This window comes from Athene noctua, chromosome 2 (assembly GCF_965140245.1).
Source record: "Athene noctua chromosome 2, bAthNoc1.hap1.1, whole genome shotgun sequence".
NCBI lineage: Eukaryota > Metazoa > Chordata > Aves > Strigiformes > Strigidae > Athene > Athene noctua.
The window spans coordinates 117660135-117681076 of NC_134038.1; the positions used below are offsets into that span (position 1 = coordinate 117660135).

A 20942-nucleotide genomic window follows, 5' to 3' on the forward strand; every position below is an offset into this window, starting at 1 on the left:
ACCATTAAATAACTTGGGAGTTTTATCTTCCTAGGCTTAGGCCTCAGGGTGTTTGCTTAAATTTTCCTTTATATTTTCAACTGACACTTTAAAAAGGTTCAACTGATGCAAGTTGCTGGCCAAACGTTCAATCAGTTTGTGTCAACAATGGCTTCTTCTGCAAGTGCAGAAGCTATTTTCATTAATATAATTGAGTGAAGAAGTCAAATTCAGTTTTAAACAGGGAAGCTTGCTTACTCTATGAATAAAACCAGTAGAGATTAAATCATTAGTTCTAAAACTCAGAAGGAGAAAGGGTCTATAAACAGTACAATTGTTGCTATATCCTCCTCCTTAACAAGTTAGTTTACAAAATATATTAACACTTTCCCTTTCTTGCCATTCTTAGTATCTGGATTACTTAATCCAGTAAAACAAAACTTTTAACTGGGTTTGGGCATTTCTTTAAAATCCTAACTCCCTTGCAAATAGAGCCTGACATACACCACATTCAAAAGTGAGTTATGTGTTTAGCACAGTATTTCAAGTATGTATTTTTATCAAGCACACTATCCCTACTGACACCTCAAAAGACTGCATGAAATATCACTAGTAATTATCTTTGCTATACATCAGATGGCTTTATCATTCAGAAGCAGACTGCATATCATTAGTGATACATATAGTTTGGGAAACCTTATTCTAATGTAGATAAAATTCATTTAGCATCTTCTAACATAAATATAAAAATTAACCTATGTAATCAATTAAACTACACAGTTCCTTATCTAATTCGTAGATCTTCTCTGATCAACAAGAATTACTATATAAAACAGATTCAACTATTCCCCCTTAGAAAGCTGAAAACGTAAAACATGAATCTAAATCCAAGTTTCCTATTTCCTTATTTGAATAATTAAGATACACCCTTACTCAAAATAGCATCCAATCTTTTATTATTCAATTCCTGACTTTCTTCAAGCTTTCAAGAAGCTGGGTGAAGAACACAGGTTCAGTGATCACAACAACACTCAGAACTACCACTGAAAAGCGTATTCAAATATTTATACCACTATCTAGTTGCTACTAGAAAAGAAATTTTGCTGCAAAACTGCTCCAAAATCAAGTTTCTACTAATAAACAGTTGAAAATATAAAGTAAAGCTTGCCGCTTAGAACCTAATTTCTTGTACTGCAGCTTTAAGATCTATCATGAGTTACAACTAGCACTGCACAGTTAAATTCCCTGCTAATTTGAATTTACATAAAACCAACTGATATTCTACTATCATTCTGACATACTACAACACCGGCTAGAGCATAGTAGGCTGTTGTTTTTAATCTACAATGATCAATGGCATGAATGACTATTCATGCCTGGTGAACAGTGGAATGACTATTCAGACTGGCAAATAGTTCTCGTTTTAAATCACAAAAATGTATGTTGTGACTTTATTGTTTCACAGCAAAACATCACCAATCATTACTGAAAGCAAATAGGAATACCTGGTTCTCTCACTTTCCAGCTCTGGTACTTTGATCTGTTTTCATTTTTCTCCTTACCAAAATGTTTTAGACCCTTTAGTTGTTGGTGAAAGATGTTCCCTTACTCCTCCTGTTTGGTGTTTTTTTTTCCACAGGACTATCATTAGATCTGGGAGTTAGTTCAGGAAGATTTGGAAGATTTTTTCAATTAAAAATTACATAGTCTTCCTGTGCAGTGTTCTCTTTTTCATCTTGGTTGAATTCCTACAAGTCTATTAGCTCTGAGGAACAAGAGTATAATAAGAGAGAAAAAAAACCCACACAAACAAAATGCACAAATAACTCCAAACCAAAACCAAACAAAAAAGCTTTCTCCATTCTGTTTTGTTTTTCAGAAGGAGCATGCAAAGACAACTCAACAGGAAAATTATGACAAGTGCCTGCAACGTACAGAAACAGCAGGAAACACAAAATCAACAGGGAGCAGATACTGACTGAAGCATGCACAGGAAAGGGAAAAAAAAAAAAAACCAAAACAAAACCAGCTTCATTTGTACCTCTCATCAAGTATTTCTCTAATAATTGATTTTTAGCATCATCTTGATAGCTGGTAATAGGCTGCAGTGACTGAAAATGCAAATGAAAAACCATTGCCCGTTCTCCTGATGCAATTAAAAGCTTTGCTCTTGGCCCACTCTCTAGCAGGTTGAACAGCAACGCAAAGATAAAAAGACTCCCCACGGGACAGAGCATTGGACTACTCCTGAGTCATCCTCTCAGTTCTGACAAAGACTCTCACTACAAGCCTCATAAAGATTGCCGTACATCTCAGTGCCATGAAAATTAAATCTTTCTGGGTTTTGTTCATGAAGGTTGAGAAAATCTTGCATTGTGTAGCTCTGATTCAAAGAAAATGCAACCTTAGAATCTGGAACACAAATTCAGAAACCGATGTTTGACAAATTTCACCTTTTTTCCCCCCCTCTCCCATTTTAGATAGTGGAAGGCAGCAAATGGGGCACTGTAGAAAAAATATCAGAGGACCAAGACAGTAGAATTTACAGGTAAGAGCAATTAGAACAGTCAGTCACTGAAGAAAGGGGTAAACCTGGAGGCCCATCAACATTCCCTCCCTTCCCTCTTTATTTACTTTCTCCCTTGCTCTTTTTTATACGATATGGTGATACTTAAAAAAACTACTACAAATTACCACTCTAATGGATAAAATCTTTTTGACATAACACAAAAAAAACCACAATACAATCTGACTTTCTTGTAATGAGGTTGGTTGGTGGGTTTTAAGAAAAAGAGATAACAAACAACCTTTGGCCACTGGGGAAGAATTTTACACTTAATCTCAGCACAGTCATTCCAGATTTACACAGATTTGGTTGATTAGTTGGAAGATCAAAAGACTAGAAGTACATCAGGGAACACAATTGCAAATCAGATTTCAGAAAAATAACAAATCAGGCATTCAAAAAGATGCTGGGTCTTATTTACCACAATCATCCTTCCTGGAGCTTGAGGGTATATAAATAGAAACTTTTCACTGAGAGGTTTATTATATTTCATTTTGAAATAGCAGGAAATCTGACACTTCAGACAATGAAGGACTTCACATGAATGTATTCTTCATGAATAATTAATAAAAAGTCAGTCAGCTGATTTGGCTGATTTAAAAGTAGCTTAGCTCTTTTGTTTCTTTTAGCTGCTACCCTTCTACTTGTAACTGTAAGGCAGGCACAACACTTTCCTTCATGCCAAACCAGGAAAATACTCCTTAAATACACAAGCTGAACCAACTTTCTAGACTACACAGAGATATATCACTATTCTCTGTGACTTTTATCTCCGTAAGAGAGTTAAACTTCAACAGCTTGAATTAAAAATATTTTGAATAATTTTTTTTGTGTGTGTTCCTTATTGCTAAATTTTTTTAAGGCAACGTAAACTGGTAATCAAGAATATCTTAATACCTTACGATTCTTTGTATAAAGTAAGGCAAACTGTATTTTTTTGTCTTCCATAATAAATTAAATAAATGCTATTAGTAGAGTACATCAACCACAGCCAAATTACATACTTTTGTATGAAAAAGTGTAATATAAAATTCTGATCTAAAATGAGAGATATAATTGATAGACTAAGGGTAATTATTATTTTTTCCCCACGTGTTTTTATAGACACAAGCTGGATCCTTTTTGCCTTTAGAAGCAAAAATACCTATCTGAGATTTCTCCAGATATATTCTGTGTTCATTCTGAGTAAGTAACATCATATACTATACTGACAGCAATTTCACTGGTCAAAAAAAACCCTGTTAGTTTGTCATTTTCTAGAGCCCATAAAGGTAATTTCACAATCACATTTAATATCTGCTACTGTAGCAAAACTCAAAACCAATTTATTCTCCTAATGCATGACATAATTGCTACAGAGACATAATTTCTCTTTAAACTAAATAAATACAGCACAGCTCAAGCAGATAGAATACTCTGAAGGCTAATAACATTTACAGTTATGAATGCTATGCTGGAAATATAAGCACCACGCTACAGGCCATGAATTCAGGAAAGCGTTCCCCTTGACTTGTCACATATTGTAGCAAGAAGACCACTTATTCATTTCACTCTAAACCCTGAAGTACTAAGCGGATGCTGTGGAAGAAGGGTTCCCAACCTGGCAGACTGATGGTATGACACGGTACAGCAAATTTTGCTCTCAAGCATGCCAGTCAGGCCAATGATATGCTAAGAAAGTCTGAAGAGGTCACCCCTCAGACATCTATACCACCCAGTCAAGATTTTTTTTCCACAGTAGGGAGGCAATCAAGAAGAAATAACACACTACAGAGTGTAACTTTCACATGAACGCTTTTGTTACTAAAACCAGGGTCTGCACTAGGTGGACGTCTAAAACTCATACATGCTCCTTTCCGTTCTGCTTTCCCTTCACAATTTCTTTACCTAATTCCTAACACAGGTCTCCATATTCCCATAGTGGATTTACTATTTTCTTTATATGAAATATTAAGAGATGGAATCTAGGAACTAATTCTCACCAGGGCAGAGGAAAGTTCAGCAGAGCCAAACTCTGTCATTCTGTGACTACAGAATTTTCGTGGTTTGGGCTCAGAGGGCATCTGAGCACCACACAGCTGCTAACTCCCCCTTTGCCCCCAGCACTGAGAAGGGCAAAATAAGCAAAGCAACACTCACTCTACTCCCCCCTTTCCCCCCTAGCACCAGGAAGGAGAAAAAAGCAAAAGACCCAGGGAATTGAAGTAAGAACAGGGAGGTATGGCCTCATTCATTTTCAACACAGGCAAAAGACAAACTCGTTCGGGGAAGAAAAGAAAGAACATGAAATGTAATACAGACATCAACACCACCACTACTTAACAGAGTAGAACCACGAGAAGCATTACCACATCCTGAAAACACCTTCCCCCCACCCCTCCTTTCTTGCTGGGCTCAGCTTTGCTCCCAATATCTCTACCTCCTTCTCCCCAGCGGCTCAGGGGACAGGGAATGGGGCGTGTGGTCAGTCCTGCCGCTTCTTCCACCTTGAGGCAGGGGTAACTTCAGACATTCCTCCCCTGTTCCAGCACAGTCCCCCTCTCACAGGAGACAGACCTCCACAAACCAACTCCGACATGAGTCCCTCCCACGGGCGTGTGGGTCACCCCCACGTGTTGCGATCCTCCCAGCGCCAAACTACAGCAGTGGAGGCTTCTTCCCGTGGGGTCCTGGCCTTCTTCAGGCGCAGTCACCTGGGTCGGTGCGGGGCCTCCCACAGGCCGCAAATCAGCATCTGCTCCACTGTGGACCTCCGGGGGAGGGGGAAAGGGTCGGCCCTATCGTCTCACCAAGGGATATGGGGGATTCTCTGCTCCAGCGAATCTCCTCCCCTTCTCCCTCCTTCCTTTCACTGACCTCAGTGTTCACACAGATTTTCTCCTCGCACCTCCTCCTCACAACTCCCACAGCTCCTCACAGGTTCCGCTTCTTAAATAAGATATCACAGAGGTGCAGCTAATCGGCCTGGCCTTGGCCAGAGGTGAGTCCGACTTGGAGGCAGGGGAGCTTGGAGAAGCTTCTCACAGGGGGCCACCACTGTAGCCCCCTCCTCTGCTACCAAAAAACTCCCGCCATCCACGCAAACCAGGACAAGGATGAATGGTTGGTCTACTTGTTGCCAGTTATGACACAGATCAGGCAAAGGATATTGGAGTAGGGTCAGTTAATGCACAATTTGCAACTCACATGTATTCTTAAGAATTCAGGCGTAACTCCCATGCCACAGACAAGGAGGATTTCATGAACTGCCTCTCTAAGGTTGTTCTCAAGTGGTTCTTCTGTGTGTTTGCAGATCAGGACAAATGGCACAACAGGCTTCCCCCTCTGAAGGGAGCCAAGAAAATGTACAGTAATGGGATGAGAAATAATTGGCATGTGACACAAGTGAAAGGTGTACAGTATGTAGCATGAGTTCCCAGTTAATTTCTGTTATACTGAAATATCCTGAATCATTATCCTAATTATTGTAAATTGTTACCCTAGATATCCTGGTATCTCCCATTTGTTGGGCTAAGGAAACTTTCACCACTTGTTCAACTGAAGGTATGGTCTCAGAACTGAAATCAATACACAATGTATTGCTTTATGTATTCATTTTTTAATGTACTCTATTCTGAAAAATTTATTATTTGGCTAGGCCTGGAGTCCCCCCAACACTCTCAGCTGATCAGTTTGTCTTCCAATATGCAGACTTTGACCTACGATTTACAACTTTGGAAAACTTTAAGTGATCAGAAAGCTTTCAGCACAGTTCACAGACTTCAGGAAGTTCAGCCAAAGCAGTTTGGTCTATGTTCAACTTTAATCAGGCCTCCTTCATTCTGACAGCCTTTACTTATCCCAAGTATAAACATCCCTCTCCCATGCTTACCAGGGCACTACACACAATGCACAACATACACCAGCTGTAGGAACAAATTTGAAGCACTGAATGAAGACAACAGTTATTTGAAGGATCTCTTCCTCTCACCATAGAAAAGAACGTGTGCAGTAGACTGTAAAAAGATAAACCAGTCTCTCATGATGGCAGAAAAAATGGTTCCTCTGCCTCCAGATAGTGGTTGTTTGCTGCTAGGCAAAACCCAAATTTGACAGAGACAATCCTTAGCTACAGGTTCCTCATATCCTGTGTGTTCAACTCTTCCTAAGGTCTGATTAAAAGACTGCCAGAGTAATCAAGAGTTGCAACCCTCAACCAACAACAGCAGCTTTGCTAAGAACATGAACTGCTACATAATGCTCAATACCTGGAAAAATTAGTTCCTGGGCATTTAAAAATGAGCACTAAATTGCAGGCCTTTCCAGAATTACTCTTATATCAACTCTGCAGTGTAAGGATAAATCTGATAAACTCCTGAAAGACTAGGAAAAACACCTGTGTCCACAAGCATTACTGTGTAATTTACCTTGGAACAAAATTTGAGTAGAAGACCTGAGCCCACAAAGTGAACAATGGATGAGAAAGATGCTGAAGAGCTGTCCGTTATGTGACCAATCCTAATGAATAAAGCAGGAAAGAGTCCATGGTTCTGGACTTTGTACAACAAGAGGGGACTAGTAAGATGAATCAACTTTGAAAGGCAACTTTAACTCCTGACATTTCCTGTTTTTCAATTGTTTGAATTTTGGATCTTAATATTCTTTGAATACACCATTTACAACACAACTCATAGAGAGAATGCCCACTGTCCATCTGCTTCATATCATGTTCAAGAAATGTTATACTGTATTTGCTTTATACAAAAAATTTAGAGGAACAGGAACTGTGCTTCACAGCTCACCACTATCTAATTTTAAAAGCAGGTTGTCCTCTTTTGGTTTTCCAGCTGAGCAACTTCTTCTATTAAAGTATCCATCTGAAAAAACCCCCTCTTAGTCCAGACTGACAATAAATAAATCCCCACTACAGCATGAAAAAAAGTGGAGCATATACTACTAACACATAATTTAAATAATTCTTATAATAGTTACTGTGAATTTGAGATATTTCATTACAAGTACAACCCTGAAATAAGTTTTTAAACTTGATTTAATTCTAGATTATCTGTTGTCACCAGAAAACAAGAATTAGGAAATAGATTTTTTTTTTTTTATTTTAAGATGTTCAAGAGTAAAAGTGGTTCCTGCTCTAGAATTTGAGAGTAGACCATCACAACAAAAGCTATCTGGCTATCAGCTGCCCAGGCATGCAATAATGACGCAGTCCTTTAAAATGTGAGAGTTACTTGTTTGTCAATGATAAAACACACTATGCTAGTAAGTAGCTACACAGATCCTTGTTCTGAATAAACACTACGTAAATAACATCTTAGCATCGACTGAGGTATGGAAATGTTTGCCCAGTGTCATTCAGTCTGCAACGAAAAACAAAAGCCATGAAGCTGTCCAAAGAATTTTTAGTTCTGTATTTTCAAATCCATTAATGTGTGCTCTCTTATACTGCTCTGTGTTTACCAAGTAAATAATGTAGCTAAACTGTTGGTCTCATTAATCTCCAGTTCTCCATTAAATAACAAGCAGTGCTCATTTCCCTGTGAGTTTTGTTCCACTAAAAATGGTGCCTACCTACATAGAATATTTTAGGCAGATGCAGGATTGTACAACCTCATCTCTAGGGACTTTATGACTATGTTAGCATCCCATCTACTCAAGAGCACATCAGAGCCTGCTATGTTGCTAATATTATATTATGTAAACACACCTGTAAATATACCAAGATCATCACTGTTTTGCTTTGCATCTTTGTGGTGAGTGCCAGATTAAGCAGCAACATGCAGGGCTTTAAATGTATCTTCCAGTTCTACTGCAAATATTTCTAATCAAGTTAGAAACCTATTGCCTGTAACAGGGTTAAACAGCTAAAACTGATTTATCTTAAACTTGCAGTTAAGTGTTATTAATAGCAGCTAGAATTCATAAAAAAAAAAAGAGACTGACATCCGAAGTGTGACCAGATAAACAACTAAGTTGTTCTGAGAAAATACATGCTTTATTCCTATATATGTCAACATGGAACCACATATCAAATCACAAAACCCTATTATCACACTGGTTAAAAAGCAGCCTTCTTTTAAAACTGAAATCCAAAATACATGGCTATTTCAAAGATGTTTGTATTATCATCTAAAAAGACAAAACAGAGGAAAACTTGAACAACAAATGCAGGTAATATTCAGGGCATAAAAATAAGCACCCAAATTACCAATCTCTCTTTCACACAGTATTTTGTTATTCCCTGTTCCAGGAAGTGCTACATTTCACACTAGTAGAGGTGCCCTTGAAGAGACCAATTCTTCCACTGTTTGTTAACTAGCAGGCATTGAATAGAGGATATTAGACAAAAAGCCTAATTACATGGAAATCTAAGCATTTGTATGAGGGCTGTTTCTTGAACAGCAACCGTTTTCATGGATCTTGACAATGAAGCAGGTACATACACATAAAGGGGCTCTGGATTTGGGCAACACAAACAGGGAGAGGTGTGAACTACCTGCAGACAATTTTCCTGATTATTACACTGCTAAAACTGGCTGCTGTAGGGAGACTTTCATCAAAACTCAGGCCATTTCACAATGTACTACTCAGCCTGCAGAGTACACTACCTACCCCAAAGGCCCAAGCAGTCTCCCAAAAATAACGATAAGAGTGTATTCTATATATGCAACAATTTCCCTATGAAACCCATTCTACTATTTTCTACATGTGCTTCTAATTGGGTGTGTATTTAAAGTTTACATAATTTCTGCATATACAGATCATTCATTAGCATATTTTTAGTACACAAATCAGGTTTTAGGTAGGCAACTACATCAAAACAGTTATCTATTTAAAAAAAAAGAGGGGGGTGAAGGAGGAAAAAGAAATGAGGGGAAAAAAAGAACATGTATCTTTGGGTAGAAAACTAAGTATGAAAATACTGAGTCTTACTACCTAGGTTAGGAAATTTCAGCTATTTCTTTTCTAAAATGATACACAGAGAAGTGCTTTACTTGCTTATTTTTGTGGTCCACAAACAGGGCTCACAGACAATAGATGATGTCAGCTTCTTGGCTTGCAGGTAAATATTAAAGCATAATACTATTTTTAGCTAACTTCCTAAGGAAATCAGACATACGCAACTCGTTAACACTCAGCTCTCTCCTTATATTTTTTGAATCCACAACCAACTTCAAGTTTTTATAAGAGGCTAAATATCTCAAATTTTGAAAAAGCTGGCAGGCAGGTGTAGGGAAAGACAGCATATTAAAGACCTTGTTAAAAGGAAGGAGGGAGTGATGGTTCACTCCCAAGGGGCAGCGGCTGGCCAGCACCCTGCCATTTCCAGCCCAGAGACAGCACTTGTGTCCAATCAAAGAGGTAGGAAAATGGGAAGATGGGGTACAGCAGCACAAGGTAGAAGCATCTACTAAGACAAAATAGAAGGAAAAAAAAAAGAGACACTTCATCAGACTTACTGTTCATGGAACACTATACATCTGCATACAGCATGCTATGCTCTGTCTTGGCAGGAAGATTAGCTCAATTGTTTAATGGGACTTATCCATCCCTGATTAAAATGATCCTAAGTGCTCCTCACAATCTTTAAAATATGTCCCTTGGCACTAATAATCTTATGATGAAGGCTAAATTATGTTCAGATCAAATTAAAGGAATTGAGGGAAATTGCATTAGGCTATTTAATACAAATGTTCATTCTGAACAGCAATTACATGTTTATACTCATATCCTGCAGGAACAAGGACATAAAGGTGATCTATCTTAACAAAATCTCCAAATGCAATGAGAAGCAAAGACAGGAGAGAACTTAAGTAGCATCATCTGCTTTTCCTCTGTATTGTGGTCTTATTGATGGTAACTTTGTATCGTCAACGATCAAGTCACACCACCATGTGCCTACTCGCATAACCTGTTCCTAGGGCTAATCTTCCCTCACTTTCCAGATGTTCTATTTTCTTCCACAACAAACTCTAATGTTACAGTAACATACAGCACTACCTATTTGTACATGTTCTCTTTTCCTGAATTTAAGTTTCCTGACCTGTAGTCACAGAGTTAAAATTTTTCCCCTGCAGACAGATTTTTTTTCAAAGTTACATTATTTATCTCCTCCCTCTTTAGTATTTAGTTCTCTTGCCCCAGGGCTTTGTTTACTACATTTTCTCTCTCCCCTCTTCCACAGCAGAAGGGAAGCTGGAGACAACTTCTCTCTACTCCTCAAACATCAACATTGAGCACTGGTTAGTTATTTCTTCACTAGGCTCAGTTACTTCCTATATTTTCTTTACCCAGTTCCATGCATCCAGAAGTACATTAGCACTGAACTAACATGAAGCAGGAGCATCAGTGGCTGCCCCACTCTAGCAGCTGAGCTAACTGGATCTCTGTTATTCCAGCACAAAAATCAGAGCCTGAAATAAACTGACAGGGCTTACTCAAGGGTTTTAACACTGGAAACGGTAGGAACAGCCACAGTATGCAAGAGGTGAAGTGGCAAAGGTTTCTTAGGCACTGATGTGCTGATGCAGTCTACAGGCAATGCATTTACTGCAGGGACCAGAAGGCTTCAGGTAGCCAAAAAGGCCCAGGGTGAAGGAGAAGAGATGATCCAGAACACTGTGACTGACTGAAAAAGACAGAAGCATTTGTAACTTTGCAGAGCCATATAGATGCCAAAGCTGGGTAGCACAAGGAAAGCATTCACAAGCATTTCCTATGTAGGGGAAGTGTGCTAAAGCATAAAGCAACTTAAAGGAGGGTTGTGGACTAGAACAATGGAAAATTAAAGGGGTTTGCGGGAGACGAGTAAGAACATGTCTGAGAACAGAGAACTATAATACTAAACTGCACTTAAATATCACTAATTTTCCCATAAAAAGAACAAAATTCCTTTGCTAGGCTCACGCTCAACATCTTGCTAAATAAAGCCTACATTATGGGCTAATCACCTTAGTCTCCCTGCATAGTTGACAGAGATGAATCCAACATCTATCTGTTATTCCGTGCACATTTCAACATGAAGATACAAACCAGAAACTTACTCCATTTGGGAGAATTACCTCAAAACCCCCAAACCAACACACAAAAAAAAAAAAAAATTTACAGGCAATTAAACTACTACATTGTTCTGGTGCGTTTGTAGAATAGCAACAAGACAGCGAAATATTGTGGAGCTGGAAATGGGATTTGCTCTCCAACTTTTCTTAGTGTTCTCTCTTACACATGGTCTGCAGCTTTTCCAATCTCTCCATGCTCACTGCCCTTCAAATTGTTTAATTCCTCCTAGACAGCTGGCAGCATCTTCAGTTTTCTTCCCACAGATCTTGCTGATCTTTACCTCCTCCGCATCTCTGATTTCTCTAGCAAGCTCCTAGTCTTCCCATATTGCCTGCACTCTTAGACTGGATACCTGGCAAATTAGGAGAACACACCCACCACATTGATGTATCCCATTCGTATGTTCTGTGCTGTAACTCAAAAACTGCATAAGCACATCTAAAAAATAAAAACAAAATGTATATATGAGAGAAGAGATAAAAGGATGTTTCATTTATAAAATATGATGGTATACTGCATATCTGATTCAATAATGTATATATTATGCACATATACTTTATATAATTCATGTATCTTACAAAAATGGACACAGACATCAAAATCACTATAACTTGATAATATAAATTTTATTATCAGTCTCCTCTCTTGGCAAGGACTTCACAGAGATATTTCAAGAAATATTTTGGGTATTTTTCTCCTCCCCACATATCTGAACCTATGGATGGGAGCTGCTATACACAATCAGACACACTGCCCACTTACACCAAACCTTTCATCTTGTAGATACTAACATTAAGAATTTCAGGGGAAAGTGAAAAGAAAGGCAGACAAAAGAGAGAAAAAAATAAATAAAAGAGTAGACAGATGTAGGTTTTCACCTCCACAGGCATCACTCAAGTAACAAATCATGTCAAACAGCAAAGCACTAGATCTTTTTTCCTGTCTAAAACTTTGTCAGTTTTCAACTCACTGCTATTTTATCATCTTATTAGAACCCTCCCAATTTTCCTAGAGCTAAAATGAAGCAACTGTATTTCCCAGTGTTCTATATTCAAGATGCAAGCCTAAACATCAAGCTAAGTTAAGTGTGCTTAAACACCATTGAACGAGCAGAACTAAATGGTTTTCTGAGTGATACTTTTACAGAATACCTATCCACACTTTTAAGGCATGGATCACTGTAGGATCTTCTGACAAAGAAGCTTTGTTCTATTTAAGTCTCCCAAGATTTTTTTTTTTAGTGCTGGAACACACTGAACAGAAGGTGGGGGAAAAAAAAAAAAAAAAAGGCCACACAAATGCAGGCATAGAAAAATCCCGCAAGTCCCACATTATGCTACTGATTTCTTCTCTGCTTTGTGCACAAACGCTTGGTATAAACAAGACAGAATCCCATGCACGCAGCAGCCAGCCTGTGAACTCATCAGGGACACGTCTGAAAAGGCATGTACTCAGCAACTAATTACTTTGTGAAAGGAAATGGTACGGAGTGTTACACCTTCAAGGATTCTAAACTAATTGTAGGGAGAGTAACAGCCCTGAATTACAACAGGCCTAGGTGTATTACAAAGCTCCAGAAACTTTCTCCTGTTCTGCACCATAAAACATATGCAGAATTAAAACTTAATGCTTGGGCAGAATACTTTGGCTGTATATTATAATGCCACAACCTTCAATCAGAAAAACAAATAAGAAATACAAGTCTCAGAGATGAGTCTTTTGCCATTGCTTCTGCATTTTAACATGTGCATCATCCATGCTTAGCATGAGGGAAATCTCACACATGCCGCCTATAAACTCACAACTACTCTGCAATGTGTTTGCTCGTAAAAAAAAAAAAAAATTACAGAAGCTCGTTAAACATCACTATGAAGACAGAAGAACAGTGAGGTTTAAAGCTCTGCTGGGGACAGACACTACTATGCCTGATGAAATACCCACTGCAATACTGCAATACGTAGTTCAAACTTTATTTTCTCTTTAAAACCATACTGACACTCCTCCAAATGACTAAAATGGGTCACAATACCTTTATTAGAAAAGGTACACATCTTTGTAAGGCACTACAGAGTATTAAATTAGTAGTTAAAATTTTAAGAGATATATGGAGATATCACATAACTCTGTTACTGATAAAACCAGCAAAAGGTTCTTTAGACTGAAATGTTTGCTTTATGAAGGGAAATGAAAAAATTTCCCTGAACAAGACTATTATGTACTTAAAAATAAGTAACACTAGGGAAGAAAGAGGCATCTGTGCAAGCTCATTAGGTGGGATGAATTCAGGCCTGATTATCTCCTGCAACACTTTCCACATTTTTAAAGACAGTTATTAATTTTGAGCTCAATGTGATATAATAATGGTTTTCTGTATACAGAAGAGCAGATAAAACAATGTTCAACACTGTATTAGAAATGGTAAGCTTCAGACCTGTAAAACGAAGTACTGTTCTGAAACATTTTTGTTCTACGAATCTCTCATGTTGCTGGCCAAGTCTCACAAAGCATTCATGAACAAGAAACTGTTCATGAAGGGGATGTCTCAAACAACTCGAGTGGGATGCCCTGTGGGGAAGAAGTGGAGCAAGCTCTGTGGAGGTGGGACAGTAGGCCATTTCTCTCCCCTTCCCTCCTGTAGTTGCCTAGAGGCAGAACTTACCTAAATGTGCAGGTGCAAGCCAGAGAACCTTCTGGAACAACCTATTGCCCATGCATAAGGAAGACTATATAAAGGCAATACCCCACCGTGTGTCTTTGTCAACCCACCACCTACAGACCAAGCTGGCTACTCTGCGACAATGCAGTATCCAAGGGTGGCAACTTCCCCTTTTCCTACCCCGTCCTCCTCTCTTTTCTCTTTCCTCTTTCTGCTCTCTCTTCTATATATTCATGTGCGTAAGTTTTGTGGGAATTGAATTGCCATCGGGTGTCACTGCCAAAGTGCCTTTATTTGTTCTCTGTGTGATTATCAGTTGATTGTTGCCAGATTGTCTCCATTCACTTACTAAAGTGGTCAGTTAATAAAGTCACCGGCATGATTGCTCCTTTTGGTGACTTGGCCTGCCCTGCACCTCTGCCAAGCAGAGACCAGCTCTTGGGTCCTCCACCTGCACACAGGCTCTCAGGGAATTCAAAAGATTCACCCCCTCTTGTAACCCACCACATGGGACGAGACACCAAGGGGAGGGAAAGTTTTGCATTAGGGTGTATAAAAATAATAAAGATTTTTAAAAAGATGTAAAAGCACATAAATGTCATCTGCGTTTGTCAACTTTGGCTACAAAGAAAACAAACCAAACAAAAAACATCCAGCCTTTACAGATTCTCCTCTAAAAAAGGAAGTTTTTTGGGTGTTTTGGGGTTTGGTGGTTTGTTTTTATCTCCTTACCCATTTATGAGGTAAATAAAGATTTGGCTTTCTTTTACATTCAGTCCCAATTGTAAGCTCTGTAGTGGCTGGTCAGCAGCTTCGATGAAACCAGAGCATTAATACTAGCAGGACCACTGCTGTGTCATGTATGCTGAAAAGATGCCTCTTTACTGAGCTGAAGGGTTAAAATGGAGTGGCACAGGGAACTCAAGCACAAAGTATCCCTACCAAAAGGAACACAGAAGTAGCCATGAAATTAACCTCCATCTCAGGGCAGTTCTGCAGAGATTGAACATTCATAGCACAGAGTGGCTACTCTGAACTGTCACCCCTGTTACCAGGTCACTGACAGAGGTTGGCAACTGAGTGACAGTGCTGTCCCACAGGTATTCTCCAATCTAGAGAGGTGGAATCTATTGTAGACCAGTGGGAAAAACTCAGAGCAAGACTGAAGTGACCCCTAAGACGCTGACAGCTCCAGAGTCCCCCTGCTACGTTTTTGTCAGAGGTATATTTATGTACTTTATAACGCATCTCCAGAAGCCTAAGATCAGTCTTTATTCTACGTTCCTCCTCCTGGGCTGCAAAAGGCTACATCAGAAGTCATGCCTGCTCATTTAGGGATTTTACATAACTGCTCTTGACAAGCACACAAAGAGCAAGTCAGCACACATAATGCCTTCCCAAATCAGTCTTCACTACCTGACCTCATCTGGACAGTATCATTGATGGAAAATTGCAAAAAAAGAAAACACTAGCTGGAAACCTTGGACCCAAATATCCCACAGAAGTTCAAGGCATAGCAAACCTGGATCCAGACCCAAGTTTATGCAGAACACATACCGCTCAGGAAATAAAGAAAACTAGAAATGTCATTGTGTAACAGCTTGCTGGCAGACAAATTAAATACATCAACAGGTTATCATGGCCAACTAAGGGAAAGGAAATGTCCCAGTCCTTCTCCCCATGCCTAGCAATGTGATTTTAACTGTTCCCTTTAACAGTACCCGGTACAGGAGACCCTCCCATAAGTCACTCAAACTCTCTGCTTCTGGAGGAAGTTACAGTCCAACAAAATGTTTTAAGGAAATTTAAAATTGCATTTCCACTTAAATTGGAGGCAGTACACATGCAAACTTGGTCTGCAATCAATTCTCCCTACAACAGCAGGAAAGGTCAGCAGAAGACTGATGCCACACAGGTAACTACAAACACGGCTGTGTCACCCAGCCACTGGGTGGATCCCCTTAGGCAGAGACAGGCACCAGGACCTCCTACAGCCAACTGCAGGAGGACACCCTGAGGCCCACACAGTGAAATCTTTTGTTTAGAAAAGGAAATCATAGCCCTTCAAGGTCTATAAAGCCAAAATTGGTACCCAGCTCACTCTGCCAAGTGAGTAACAAACACAGCCCACACACAAACCAAGAAGGACAAGTTAAGAACTCCCCATCAATACCGTGCCACCACCCCGCACACTGTCGATGGGCACACAGGGATGCATATCCACAGCTGAAAACCTGGACAAAAAGAAGGTGAAGGGAGGAAAAAAGCAAGGAGAACACTTCAAAGGGCAGATGAAGGTCAGAACAGGGAGCAAATACTGCATAAAGGCAGTAGTCTGCCTGAGGAAAATAAAAATATAATGCTGTAAGCTGATACCCACTACTGTAATAAGTTATGTTATTGTTGTAGTTTGACTTGAAGAGTGACCAATGACATTATAACATACTGATCAAAAGGTTACCTAGTTCTGCAAGAATTTCCACCTAATACAGCATACTATTTTGCAGTATCAAATACATTTTTCAGCAGTTTCAGTTCAACTTTTTACCTTCCAGAGCAGCAATTCAACATGCTAAGATTAAATAACGGTACCTCTCTGCTGGGGGTGACAAATCACTTCAGTGACAGCTGTGTCCCATAAACAGAGCTAGAAACGTCATCTCATAAAACACTTGAAGTAAACAGTTACATGAAATACAGTCATGGACTAGAAAAACAGAAGCCTTGAAAGCAGGCATTTTGCAGACCATATTTTTTAAAAGTTCCTATTAATACTTTTGTTTTGTACTGCTCAGACTTAATTCTACCCACCTTCTGTTATACATGTAGTGAAAAAAATGGACAGGAGACAAATTTGCTTCAGAGAGCTCATCTTCGGAGACTCAAGCTTTGAGTGTACTGAAGTTCAGTCAAGTCCTTTCCGAAGTATTTTTTTTTAAATCATTTATATTGCTGCATTAAACAACAACAAAAAAGTGGTTTTATCTCATTTAATCTACTCCTTTAACTTAGTCCTTATACCAAGCTTCATTTATACTTTTTCTTAGGGCATTAACTGATGAAACACAAAACACGCTCTTCTATGGAGGTAAGAACCAATGTTACTCCACATGCACACTCTACACTGGCAGCTTAGAGAAAGAGAACAAAATGAATGACTGTGTTAAACTACTGAAAAATATCCCTAATAGAGTGCCTCTAAACATGGAAGAAAACAAATTTAATTAGCTCAGTTGTATCATTATACCAAAAGAGACTTTTAAAGTTTTTCAGCTGAAAATGGAATATACTTAATCACAAATTAGATACTGATTTTAAAAGACAGGAAAGAAACTTCATAGCAGATGCAAAAAGCAAGACCACAAATTTAAAATTATTAAATAGACCTGGTTTGTCCCTGTGCAGTACTTCAGCAGGATGCATTGACTTTGGGTCAGATCTACAGTAACCAAATAGAAGGCAAAATTTAAGCCAGACCTAAGATATATGTAACATACACTTCATACAGCAGGCACAAACTCGTAGTATAAGCCCTTGCTTCAATAAGGCAAACTGAGGAAAAAGACACAGTACCCCACCAGTAATTCCTCTTATTCTCAGTTCTATCATCTTCCTTCCTATGAGCAGAAGCATTTATTTTCTTTTAATATATTTCATCTTAAGTATCACTGAACCTCTATAGGTCTCTGCCACCTGATGAACACCTTGGCCCATTCTATAGGATGCTACAGTTTGTGTGTAACGCAAACAAGAACAAGATCTTTGTCAGAGATACATATTTAAAGTAATTTTCTTCTATCTAAACCACTCAGAATAAGAAGCAAAGCATGTTTATATATAAGAATAAGACATTAAATACACAAAATTGTCTCAATAGGCTCTTAAAAGTAAAATATTGAGCCTTCCACAACAGAATTATAAAACGTAACAAAACAGAACAATACTATAACACGCCAACTCATATCTTAGGCAACTAGAATTACTACTGATAACAAGAAATCTAATTAATCCATAGAAATGTGGTGCTTATTTTAGGAATAATGTTCACGCAAAATTAAAGATTCCTTTCTCAAGGAAAGAAACGTAGATGAAAACATCTGGGGCTATTGATAGGAGAGATCACTTTCTTACTAAAATGGAGCTACACTACCAAAATAAAGGAGCAAATGGCAGCAATGAGAAATCTAAGGAAAAGCAGAGAGAGACAGCACAGAATATTTTGTTGAGCGCCACAATATAAGAGAGTTTAAACCTCTTATTACTAAAACCTGAAGAAGGAAAGACATGTATAACTTCAAGATATACCAATTTCACCAGGAGAGTACAGGAACTGTTTCCCATTAGCATTCTAATAATGGAAAAACGCCCAAGGGAAGAGAACCCATAATGCAGCAGAAATCAAACATTTCAAAAAGTATTGTGGCAATAAGCTGCAGGGAGTCAACACCCAAAGGTTCTCTCTAGACAGTTCTGCTGTTGCCCCACTCCACAGAGCAGGGAGCACCAGTGAAAAGAATGGAGAACATGGGACAAAAAGAACTGTCCACACATACAGATAGAAGGGAAAAGCAGTTGGGGAGAAAAAAAACCATCACGGACAGCCTTTCTGAAACTGCTGGGAGATGCAAGCACAGATGAGCAACTGGAGACTGATGTTTCAGATGCTTTGTGTTGCCTGAAGGAACACTTCCATTTGTGGTGGTCTGCTCGTAGAAATGAGGATACACACACTCCAAGACTTCAGAACAAGTGGCAAAAAAACTGTGGGTAGTTTGGTTTCTTTTACCTTAAAAATTTTCAAATAATAGCCATCAGAAGGGAACCTGAGTGTTTAGTTTCCTTCTGTCAACACAGTTATCAAATTGTGTAGCTTCTCTTTTGAGCTGGTTTTGGCTGGGCTGAAGTTATTTTTCTTTATAGTAGCTAGTATGGGGCTATGTTTGGATTTGTGCTGGAAACAGCATTGATAACACAGGGATGTTGTAGTTATTGCTGAGCAGTGCCTACACAGGGTCAAGGCCCTTTCTGCTTCTCACCCCACCCCACCCCACCAGCAAGGAGGCTGGGGGTGCACAAGGAGTTGGGGATACGGGAAGAAATAACAAAACAAAGCCAAAACAGATTAGCAGGTTCTTGTGATGGCCAAAGAATGAAGAGCAGCTATAAAAAAGGCACTGGTCGCACGCAACATTTTTGAAGTATTTACAAGAAATCGTTGTTGGAAATCCACCATAGGCGCACCTCTCTCCAGAGAGGAGCTGGACACAAAAAAAACCCCAACCAACCCACACCCAAAAACCCAAACCCCATTACTGGAGAATGCACAACACCCCTTCCCCCACTGCCGCCAAGGCCAGATGAATTCCATTCAGCACACACTGGCTCTAAGGCAAGGCATTACATACACATGCATTCACAGGGAAGCACCACGAACACACCACTGTAAAGCCCACTTCTCTGTCCATGAACAGCCCTGTTTTCTTGACAACTGAAGGACAAAAGCAAATGTTCAGGAAACCCACTGAGTCCTCACACTTTTTTCTTTTTCCATGCATTTTATGCAATAGGACTTCACCTATAAATACTTTTATCAAAGCACAGAAAACAGCAGTTCACACGAAAAATTGAATTTTCAAGTTGAGGTAAGCTCAGGACTCCCCAGGTCCACTTTATCCCTTGGCAATGTGCTGAAGCTAACCATCAACACCACAGTCAAGCTACCATGAATACACAAAAGCTAATGGAACCAAGTATCTACTCAGGTCCATAATTAATATATAAACTATCTATTTATGGATGTCAAGTAAAAATCACAGATGTTTTGGGAAAACGAAGTGATTTAGTTTGGGAGAAACTGATAATGAAATTAATTAGAAACATAAAACGAGAACATAAATACAAACAAATTAACAACTTTGAACTTAACTGTCCCAAAAAGGTATTAAAGGAATAAAAAGATAAATTTTTTCAACTGTTTCTACTGTAAATTATTATTTCTAAGTGTGAAGGTTTTAATATAGTTGCCTTGCTATTAAGTCAGTTTTCTTTAGAGCAGCAGATTCCATAACCAAATAAACGTATGCTTTCAATTCTCCAAATCTTGTTATTTCTTTAAAATAGTAATAATAATAACTAGAAAAATGGGGTCAAGCAAGTCCCACGATGCGTGGGCAGTCCATTACACTGTCCATTCCACTTAGCATTAAGATTCATTTTGGACATGGGAGAAGAAAAGGAAGATTAGTAACCTGAATAACCCTTACAGAAGGGGAAAAGAATCAGATTGTAGAATGAAGAATAAAGGTTTGTCTTACAAAAACAAATAAAATGTTTATATACTTACCTGCACTTTATTCTGAAGCACAGGAAGCCACAAAATCTAAAATGTCTTTAAAACTGATATCCCATTAAAGGCACATAGAAATTTAAAGAAGAACAGTGAATGTTTTGCAGAACCATCCTGGTCTATGAGATGAGATGATGGCATATTTGGTTGCCTCAGGTGGATTTTTCTCCACAATTCAATATTTTAAAAGAAAAACATCTTCCTTCAAATGAAGACTTATTTAAGATTTCATGTAATCCAGCTAAAATAGATAAAATTTCCATATCAGAAGTACTTAGGTGACTTGGAGGCCTAAGACAAATACAATGGCAATATTCATTTGACTTGCTAAACTTGATTAG

General features: G+C 38.8%; 1 protein-coding gene across 5 annotated transcripts in view; it reads right to left on the reverse strand.

Moving 5' to 3' along the window:
* The window catches only part of CCNY (cyclin Y), a 136845-nt gene that overhangs the window by 73538 nt on the left and 42365 nt on the right, over nucleotides 1-20942 (reverse strand). The window contains exon 1 of one of the 5 annotated variants that reach the window (XM_074899974.1): nucleotides 20599-20711. The exons of the other annotated variants lie outside the window; for them this stretch is intronic. The gene's annotated coding sequence lies outside the window, so the exon portion shown is untranslated. Of the gene's footprint in view, nucleotides 1-20598; nucleotides 20712-20942 lie in introns of those variants that run through there. 5 annotated transcript variants of the gene reach the window in all.